Consider the following 10,955-nt stretch of genomic DNA (forward strand, 5'->3'; position numbering starts at 1 on the left):
TCTGCCGCCGCCACCCCCGACGACGACCGCGCCGCCATCTTGGGCGCGCTGCGTCAGCGGCGTAAGGCCGCGCCGGCCTGCCTGACAGCTGCACGCTCGCGGCGCAGCCAGCGTTCGGGAATCGCGCCCTCCCTGTCCGCGCGGCGTAAACGAGCGCCCGGAATGAGAGGGTCGCTCGATTGGAAGCGGCCGCTACGCCGGGAGCGTAGGGCTGGGGACCGTGGGGCGCGCGCGGTGGAAGCCCGAGAGAAAGGAGGGCGAGCTCTGCCTCGGGCGGCCGAGGAGCAGCTGAGGCGGACACCCGGCTCTTCGGCCGCGCGGCCCCGCGAAGGGGAAGTGGGGATTTGCCCAAGGTCATGCCGAGAGTCCGCGGCTGAGGATGACCCAAGGTCAGACCGCCCGAGTGGCCTGACCCATCCATCCGGGAGGGAATGAGGGGTGAGGGCCGCAGGAAAAAGTGGGATGCAGTTAAACGCAAAGGAGAGGGAAACCTGAGATGCCTGGGATTAGCCGCTGCGCGGACGCGGCTGCGGAGGGGGCTGCAGATTGCATTGACATCCACAAACTCGAAGTCTTAGGAACTGGAGCAAATAGTCCTTTAGAAGTAACTGCTAATCCTGTGGTACTTTATGAGTGCAAAAATTCCTCATGAGGGACACAAATGAAACAAAAACGCGCGTGTGTGTGTAGATACACACACACTGCAAATCACAAGGCACCCTTGTTTCTGGCAGTAAGCGAGGAGTATATATTGTGGGTGGCAAACAGATGCTCCAGGTAAGTACTTCATATATCTCAATTAATCATGTATTTACCCCTGAAAAATAGAAATGATAAACCTACTTGGCACCTGGCATACAGCCAGTTGTACTGCAACTACTGTTAGTGACATTTGACTCAACCTTTGCCACTTTACCTTGGGATTTCAGTTAATTTTGGTCAGTCCTTTTGTAACAGAACTTCCAAAATCTTGGTCATTTTGGTTATCTTTCTAGTTGTTTTCCTTTGCCATTATGTCTGTAAAAGAAAGGAAGAAAAAAAGCCCTGACTGTAGAAATACTATAACATGCACATTGTCAAAGACTTGAAAATACAGAGTAAAAACAAAATCAGAAATAGATATCTTTCAGCAAATTCTGTAGAGATGTATATCACAGGTTTTCCAGTCTTCTCCCCCTCCCCCATGTTGTAATGGGATTTCCCCCACTTTGCAACAAAAAACGCGCCTAGACTAGAATTAAGAATAAGTGAAAGTGAACTTTAATCACTCTCTTGCCTTCCATCTTCAGGACTGTTAATTCACTAAATTGCACCCCTTACTTCTTCCTTAGGGTTAACCCCACTCCTGGGGACTTGGAAACTTGTATTAGACCCCTAATAAGATTCTCAGTCTTTCTGAGTTGATAGTGGCATCAGAAGCAAACATTTGCTAATTTCTGAGAACACACCCTTCTGGGAAAGTCACACACCTTGACCTATACTTGAAGGTCTTGTCACCTATACTGTCCAGCACCTCCATGGGCTCACATTCCTTGGCCCCTCATAAAATCCCTACACTCCTGCCATTCAGGGAGCCAGTTGCTTTGGCGTGGCTATCCTGCTGACCTAATGGCCATCTCAAATAAAACTCCTTTATGTATAGACAATTAGCATGATTCAGAGTTTGGCTTTTCCAGAGCCTGCGGAAAAACCCAGTTTGGTTGTTTGCAATGTCAGTAAGGGATTTTTTTTTTTTAATGCCATTTCTGATTACTACCTCATAGCCCATCATAGGGATGTAGCCTCAATTATTTTACCATTTCTTCATTGTTAGAAGTTTAGGTTGTGTCCTCTCTTTCATTAGAACAGCAATGAACACCCCTCACATAAATCCTTGTCCCTGTTTTACATAGCATTCAAACAAATTCCCTCCAAACAAATTCCCAAGCAATCAAGAGAGTAGGGACATGGCTCTTGCTGCCTGACTTCCTAGAAAAAGTGTATGAGTACAATCACCGTAGCTTGACAGCTGCACTGTACTACCTGCCATTTCCTTGAGAGCAGAACGGTGAACTTGGCTTCAAGTTTCAGCACACCAAAGCAAAGATAATAAGCTAAACTGGAAACTCCTTGAGGGCAGGCATTGTGACGTTTACCTTCATATCTCTGCCTTCTAACACAGACCCTTATCCAAAATAAGAGCTTAGCAAATGTTGATTGAAGACATGGATGAAGGGTTTGGGTTGGTTGTAATTCTTCCCCTAGCTTTTTTTTTTTAAAGATTTGTTTACTTATGTATATAGAACTGGGTGTAGGCCAGAGGTGGGGGGAGTGAGAGGATTCACCAGAGACAGAATGGGGAGCTGAACAGAGAGACTGCTGAAATACACTGCTGAGGGGAGCAGCAGGCGAGATTGGAGAGGTCTGCTGTGCCATGTGGGTCATCCGCCTGGCCAGGGGTTGAACTTGCTGAAACGGCTGCTCTGGCTAGCTTCCTAGTGCTGTGCTTTAACCCTCACTCCTTAACCCTCCACACTCTCCTAGCTTTTTATTGGCCTATTTAGTTACTAGAGTCCACAAGATCACGCCCAGATCCCTTGGTAGATCCCAGATGGCCTTGGTAGTTTTTCTTTATTCAGGAAATATTAACTAAGGGATCCCATCTTTCCCTGGCAGACAATGGGTTAATGCTAGTATTTATATTCATTTTAAAAATTAGATTTGTTAATATATTATTCCAATTAAATATTCCAATATTCCTATAAGGAATGTTTCCTGTTTCCCTAAAGCTATTTTAAAGGGTAAATTTCTCTAGTTGCCTGATAGAGAAACTTAGGAAATTATATAGCTCTTACCTTCCATCCAATTGCTAAGAAGCTCCATTGCTTCTGTCTACTTGATATCCCCAGCCCAACCTCTTTCCTCCTCGCCTTCTGCCATTATTCATTAGGGTTCTCCTTGCCTGAACCCTCTTCTTAGCTCCCAGTCAGCCTCCTTCAGTCCTATCTACCTGCTGCAGCAAAAGGAATCCTCAGAGGCAGATTTGAAAAAGGCATGGCCTTGATTAAAACCCGAAGTTGGGCCCTTCCTGGTGGCGCAGCGGGTTAAAACTGCACTAAGAAGCTTAAGCCACTTCCGCAAGGGTTCGATCCCCGCCTGCCCTGGAGGTGACCACATGGCGCAGCAGACCTCTCCTGACCCACCCGCTGCTCCCCTCAGCAGTGTACTTCGTTGCTCTGCCTGTTCTGCACTCCCACTCTGTCTCTGGTGAAGCCTCTCACCCTCCGCATCTCTGGCCTGTACCCCAGTTCTGTATGAATAAATAAATAAATCTTAAAAAAAAAAAAAAACCCTACAGTTGGCACCCAGTGCTTTGAAGGTAAAATGTAAATTCTACCAGGAGCTGTAAGGGCATGCAGGAGAGGGCCCCTGCCAACCTTACCCTATAGTCTAGTCATGCTGAACTACCTACTCTTTCTTGTCTCTAGATAAAAGTTCTTGAACATGCTTCCCTGCTGTTTGGGGGACTCTTCTTCCAAGCCCCTCAGTCCATTGTCCTTCCCCTGCCATGCAGAGAGGACCTATTACATATATCCTTAAAAAACTCAGATTAGAGCCCTCCCTGGTGGCACAGCGGGTTATAGCACAACACTAAGAAGCTAAAGTCACTTCAGCATGAGTTAGATCCCTGCCCCAGAGGTGACCCACATGGCGTGGCAGACCTCTCCTCACCTACCTGCTGCTCCCCTCAGCAGTGTACTTTGTTGATTTGCCTGTTCTGCTCCCCACTGTCTCTGGTGAATTCTCTCACCACTCCTGTACCTCTGGCCTGTACCCCAGTTCTATATGCATAAATAAATATTTTTAAAAATTTGGATTAAAAGTCACCTCTGGCCCTCCCTGGTGGCGCAGCGGGTTAAAGCGCTGCACTGAGAAGCTGAAGCCACTTACGCATGAGTTCGATTCCCGCCTGCCCCGGAGGTGACCACATGGCGCGGCAGACCTCTCCTGAGCCACCTGCTGCTCCCCTCAGCACTGTACTTCATCAATCTGCCTGTTCTGCTCCCCACTCTGTCTCTGGTGAAGCCTCTCACCCTCCGTATCTCTGGCCTGTACCCTGGTTCTATATGCATAAATAAATAAAATCTTTAAAAAAAAAAAAAAAAAGAAAAGTCACCTCCTCCTGTAAGTCTTCCTTAACTGCTTCTATACCACCAACTAGCCTAGGTTTGTCCTGCTTTGTCATGTTGTCATATAATACCGTTTTATTGTCAATCTCACATGTCAAACTTCTTGAAGGTAGGATCTATGTCTCTCCTATCCTTGCTTATTCACTCAGCAGTTATCCCAAGACCTGACAGAACATCACAAAAAAAGTGTTTTTCTCCAATTTATATGTTTCTTTTTCTAACTTTATGCAATTTCCAGCAGTATGCAGACTGAGTGATGAAGCAGGACATCCTCTGTTTGTTAATGAAGGCTTGTTACTGAAGGAACAGCTATTGAGCTTCCACAGTCTAATGCTTACTACAGAGCTCAGTCACTTGCCTGGTATGGAACGAAACTCACCTATCAATAGGAACACTCCCACATGACACCCTTGAAGTCTGTCTTCTGAATGCAGATCACACAACATTCTGATCCCACATTTCAGACACCATCTACAGCAAGTTTTTTGATCAGTCCTGGGTGAAATGATAAAATGCAGAACATTTTCACAGGTTCCATACTCCGCCCTACCTTTCATTCCTAAATATCTCTCTTTTTTAAGATTTATCTATTTATGCATACAAGAACTGGGGTGTAGGTCAGGGGTACAGGGAGTGAGAGGATTCACTAGAGACGGAGTGGGGAGCAGAACAGGCAGGTGTACTGAAATATACTGCAGAGGGGAGCAGCAGACGGGTCAGGCGAGGTCTGCAATGCCATGTGGGTCAGCTCCCTAGCTGGGGATTGAACTCGTGCTGCAGTGGCTGCAGTTAGCCTCATAGTGCTGTGCTTTAACCCCTTGTGCCACCAAGGAGGGCCCAATTTTTAAAACTGAGTTAGGAAACTGAACATGTTTACTCATCCCTCCCATGGGTTTGGGCCGATGTCTACTTTGATGTCATTCTATGCTTTCACCTCATCAGGCTTTTTCCCCTCTGTCTACTTCAGAAATAAAATGTCATTATACATAAAAAGAGACATTTAATGAAAAACTAATAATTATTAATATTTGTATCTTAATAACAGCTTCAAAATATATAAAAATAAACCAAAGGAGAAATACACATATCTACAATCTTAGATGGAGATTGTTTTGGCTCTCAGTAAGTGATAGAACAGCTCAACAAAAATCAGAAGGAAGATTTGTCAAAGATCTGAATATTGTCAATCATTTGGACGTAATTGATATTTATAAGCATTATATTCAGTAAGTATAGAACACACGTTTGTTTGAAGTGTATGTGGAACATACACAAAGATGGATTGTATGCTTAGTCAGAAAAAAAATCAATAAATATAAGATTGAAATCTTACAGACTATGTTCTTAGAAAAAAGGATTTATATTAGAAAAGAGCAACAAAATATTCATCAAAGCCCATGGGACAAAGAAAATCACAAAGGAAATCATAAAATATTTCTAACTAATTGATACCAAAATTTGTGTAGTTCAAGTAAATTAAAATCAAGTTAAGTAAATATAAGTTAATATATAGGAAAAATCAATGAAACAGAAAATGAATAAAGTCTTAAGTTGATCTTGGAAAGATGATAAAGTTAACAATTCAGGCCTCCCTGCTGGCACAGGGGTTAAGATCTCAGCACTGGCAAGCTATTGCAGCCAAAGCTGTATGAGTTCCATCCCCAGCCTGGGAGCTGACCACATGGCGCAGCAGACCTCTCCTGTCTCACCCCTGCTCCCCTCAGCAGTGTATTTCAGTCCATCTGCTTGTTCTGCTCCCCACTCTGTGACTGGTGAATCCTCTCACTACCCGCAACTCTGGCCTGCACTCCAGTTCTGTATGCATAAATAAATAAATTAAAGCTTTAAAATAAGTAAATAAATAAAGCTTTTAGAAAAAAAACATGGTAAAATCTTCAGATCTAGTGATAGGCAGATATGACAACCAAAACATGATCTACAAAAAAAAAAATGATAAATTTTATTTTAAAATGTAAAAAGTTAGCTTCATGACACACTCTGTTAAGGGAATGAAAAGATAAGCCTCAGACTGGAACAAAATATTTTGCAAATCAAGTCTATGACTAAAAAACGTAGCATCTAGAAGAAAGATTCTCAAATGCAGTAGTCAAAAATAAACAATACAATCAGAAAATTCTTATTGATGGAAAATAAATGGTGTTTGAAGCATTTTTTCTATTCAGCAGATTCCAGCCATTCAGTGTATTTTTCTAACTGCGTTGTCCTAATGCAATGGTGTGTTGGGTGTTGTCTGTCTTGTTGGAAATTGTCCTGCACATTTGCTATTAAATATATTAAGCTATTAAAAGAGGAAAAAAATGGGCAGATGGCTCATACACTTCACCAAAGAGGACATAAAAATGACGAGGCAGCTCTCCTGCCTGCCTATGACTATGCAAGTGCCTCTTTTTCTTTCTCCTTTTCCTAATAAACCTGTCTTTTTCAAATGTAAATGAATGAATGAATAAATAAGGCATGAAATGAATGAATGAATGAATAGGGCAAATAATCACATGAAAAGATGTTTAATACCATTAGCCATTATGGCAAATTAAAAACATAGTGAGATATTGCTACACATTTGTTTTTAAGATCTACTTTTATTTATTTATACATACAAGAACTGGGGCGTAGGCCAGAGGTGCAAGGGATGAGAGGATCACCAAAAACAAAGTAGGTCCCGGAAGAGACAGATCTACTGAGATAGACTGCTGAGGGGCATAGTGGCAGAGACAGGTAAGTCTGCCGTGCCTTGTGGGTCAGCTACCTGGCTGGGGATGGAACTCAGGCCACAGTGATTGGCAATAGCGGGATAGCACTGAGATTTTAATCCCTGAACCACAAGGGAGGCCAATCACTATGAATGTATGAAAATGGCTAAAATAAAATAACAGCTCTTATTTCTTTAAAATAAAACTAGTATAGGCCCTCCCTAGTGGCACAACAGGTTAGGACGCAGCACTGCAAGCCAGTCAAGCTGCAGCGGCTTTCAAGCGAGTTCCATCCCAGGCCCCCAGAGGTGATCCACATGGCGCAGCAGACCTCTACTGACCCCGTCCGCTGCTCCCCTCAGCGGTATACTTTGTAGACCTACCTGTTCTGCTCCCTACTCTGTCTCTGGTAAATCCTCTCACTGCCCCTGCACCTCTGGCTTGTACCCCAGTTCTGTATGCATAAATAAAAAAAAAATCTTTAAAAAAATAAATAAAAATAAAACTAGTATATATGGCTGAATTTTTAAATAAAAATAACTTTTAAATAGGGACTAACAAAATTCTGGCCTATGCAGAGCAATTAGTTCACTCACACAATGCTTGTGAGAGTACTATGGTCTGTCTCTATGGGAAACAATCTGGCAATTGCTTAAAAAAACTAGACATGTAACAACCATAAAACTCAGCAATTGTATCCCTCAGCCCTTATCCTGGAGAAATAAAGATTTACTATTATCAAAAAGTCATCTATATAAGCATGTTTATAGCAGCTTTATTGGTAACAGCCCCAACCTGGCAACAATCCCAATGACCTTTGATGGGTGAATGAACTAATTCCACAGCATCTACACCATGAAATATCACTCAACAATAAGAAGTAGAGAAGTATCAAAACTACAAAACAACCTATTGAATAAATCTCCAGAAAATTATACTGAGTTTAAAAAAGTTGTTTCCCAAAGGTTACATACTACATGATTCTATTTGTTTGTTTGTTTACTTTTAAAGACTTATTTATGCATACAAGAACCGGTCCAGGCCAGAGCTGCAGACCAGAGGATTCACCAGAGACAGAGTAAGAAGCAGAACAGGCAGACTGACTGAAAGTGGATCAATACAAAAAAATTGATCCTCAGCAGTCTGAGGGAGCAGGAGTTATGACAGGAGAGGTCTGCTGTGCCATGTGGGTCACCTCCTTGCCAGGGATCAAACTCAGGCTGCAGTGGCTGCGGCCAGCTTCACAGTGGTGTGCCTTAACCCACTGTGCCACCAAGGAGAGCCCTATATGATTTTATTTATATAATATTTGTGAAATACCAAAGTTACAGAAATGGAGTATAGATTAGTGGTTACCAGGGGTAAAGAGGAGGTTGGTGGTAGAAAAGTGCACATGGCTATAAAAGGTCAACATGAGGAAAATATAGTGATGAACATATTCTGTATCTTAACTGTATCACTTTCAATATCCTGGTTTTGCAAGGATAATGTGATCTTGTTTTGCAAGATTTACTCTCAAGATGTAGTTTGGCGAGACTATCTGCTCAAGATGTGGTTTTGCAAGAGGTAATGAATGGGAACAACTGGGCAAAAATACACAGGCTCTCCCTGTATTTTTTTCTTACAACTGCATGCAAATCTGCACATATTTCAAAATTAAAAGTTCAATTTTTTGGTATTGATCTATCATATTATCTTTCCAGACTTTTGGGGAAAAATCTTAAAAGTTTAATATTTTAAAACTTGGGGGAAAGATTTAACGGACTCTTCACCAAAAACCCCAGACATAAGGAATGGCCAGGGAACACCTTAAAAGTGTTAACAGCATTAGTCATCAGGGAAATGCAAATTAAATATGCATGTGAAATACACCTTGAAGTAAGTAATAAGACTGACACACTAGGATGGGTGGGTGGGGAGGCAAAAAAAAAAAAATACTGACACATTAGATGGTGGGAGATGTGGAGCAACTGAAACTCTCATACATTGTTGGCACAAGCAGTATGGAGTGACCATTTTTGAAAACTGACAATTTCTTAAAAAGTTAAAGATATACAGGTCCCCAACAAATAGAAAACAAAAGAGAAAAAGGTATAAACACACACACACATCCTATAACCCAACAATTCTACTTCTTGGTATTTACCTAAGGGAACTGAAAACATATATCCACAAAAACTTGTTGAAGAAAGTTTATAAAACCCAAAGTTGGCAACTTCCCAGGTGACCGTTAACAGAAGGATGGATAAATTCTACAAAGTTATTCAGCCACAAAAAGGAAAACTCTACTAATATACACATTAATATGCATGATTCTCAAAGATGTTATGTGATGAAAACAGCCTCACACAAAAGACTCATACTGTATAATTCCTTTATATGAAGTTCTAGAACAGGCAGAACTAATCTGTGGTAGTGAGGACAAAACAAACCATAACAATGGTTGCTTCATGGATGTGGAGGATGGGGATTATCTGGGAAGAGAAATAAGGGAAGTTTCTGGAATGATGGAAAAGTTCTATATTTTAATAGAGGTTTGGGTTACATGGGTCACAGAGACACAAGACAGTGAAAATATACTTTTTACTTGTGCAAATAATATCCATAATGAATAGTATTCATGCTGAAGTATTTAGGGAGTAAAGGACTATTGTCTGCAATTTATTTGGAGATGTATTCAAATAATAAGGTGTGTTAAGGGTTAAAGACACAGCGTTATCAAGTTATTGCCAGCCACTGCAATGCCGAGTTAGATCCCCTGGCCTGCCAGGGAGCTGACCCATGTGGCACAGCAGACCTCTCCTGCCTCATCTGCTGCTCCCCTCAGCACTGTATTTTGGTCAATCTGCCTATTCTGTTTCCCACTCAGTTGCTGGTGAATCTCTTCTCCCACCTCTGTCATATCACTGCCTGTACCCCACTTGTATGTTCATAAATAAATCTTTTCAAAAAAAGAAACTTACCTCTGTTATACTCCATACACAAAAAGTAATTGGAGTTGATCGCAGATCTAAATGTAAAACTAAGACTTATAAAACTTATAAAAGAAAATATAGGAGGATATTTTCATTACCTCATAGTAAGCAAGCATTTCTTAGAAGCCATAAAAGAAAAATTTGATGAAGTTTTTTGGTGATCATTAACGTCATAACCTGCTCGTACCATTAACAAAATGTATGTGTGTGTGTATATACATATATACGAATATATGTATATATATATAATCTAGATAATTTTAAATTTATACAGGTCACCAATAAAACAACAAACATCCTAATTTTATTATTTTTTAAATTAAAAAAAAGATTTATTTATGCATACGGAACTGGGGTACAAGCCAGAGATGCAGGAGCAGTGAGAGGACTCACCAGAGACAGAGTGGGGAGCAGAACAGGCAGATCGATGAAGTACACTGCTGAAGGGAGCAGCGGGCGGGTCAGGAGAAGCTGCCACACCATGTGGATCACCATCGGGGCTGATAATCGAACTCCCACTGAAACGGCTAGTCCAGCTTGCAGTGCTTTGTCCTTACTGGTTGCACCAACAAGGAGGGCCCTTGTTTATTTTTATTTTTTAAATATTATTTATTTATGTATATGGAACTGGGGTACAGGGCAGAGGTGCAGGGGTAGTGAAAGGACTCACAGGAGACAGAGTGGGGAACAGAATAGGCAGCATGAGGAAGTACACTGCTAAGGGGAGCAGCGAGCAAGCAGGAGAGGTCTGCTGCCCCTTGCGTGGGTCAGCTCCCTGGGCAGGGATAGAACTCATGCTGAGGTGGCTGCAGTTAGCTTAGTAGAGTTGGGCTTTAACCCACTGTGCCAGCAGGGAGGACCCACATTCCAATTTTTAAAATAGAAAATACCATCAAACTAATGCTCTATGAAAGTACAAAAGAAGAGATAAAAGTGCACAACACACACAAAAAAGTGCTAGGAACCAGACAACTGTAAATTAAAGTTACAATGATATACAATTTCACACTCACTAGAATGAGTTAAAATCAAAAAGACTTACAATAGCAAATGTTGATCAGATGTGGAACTAATGAAAGTCTGATATAATGGTTGTACAG

Source organism: Condylura cristata, unplaced genomic scaffold, assembly GCF_000260355.1.
Source record: "Condylura cristata isolate star-nosed mole 26May11 unplaced genomic scaffold, ConCri1.0 scaffold00001, whole genome shotgun sequence".
Lineage (NCBI taxonomy): Eukaryota > Metazoa > Chordata > Mammalia > Eulipotyphla > Talpidae > Condylura > Condylura cristata.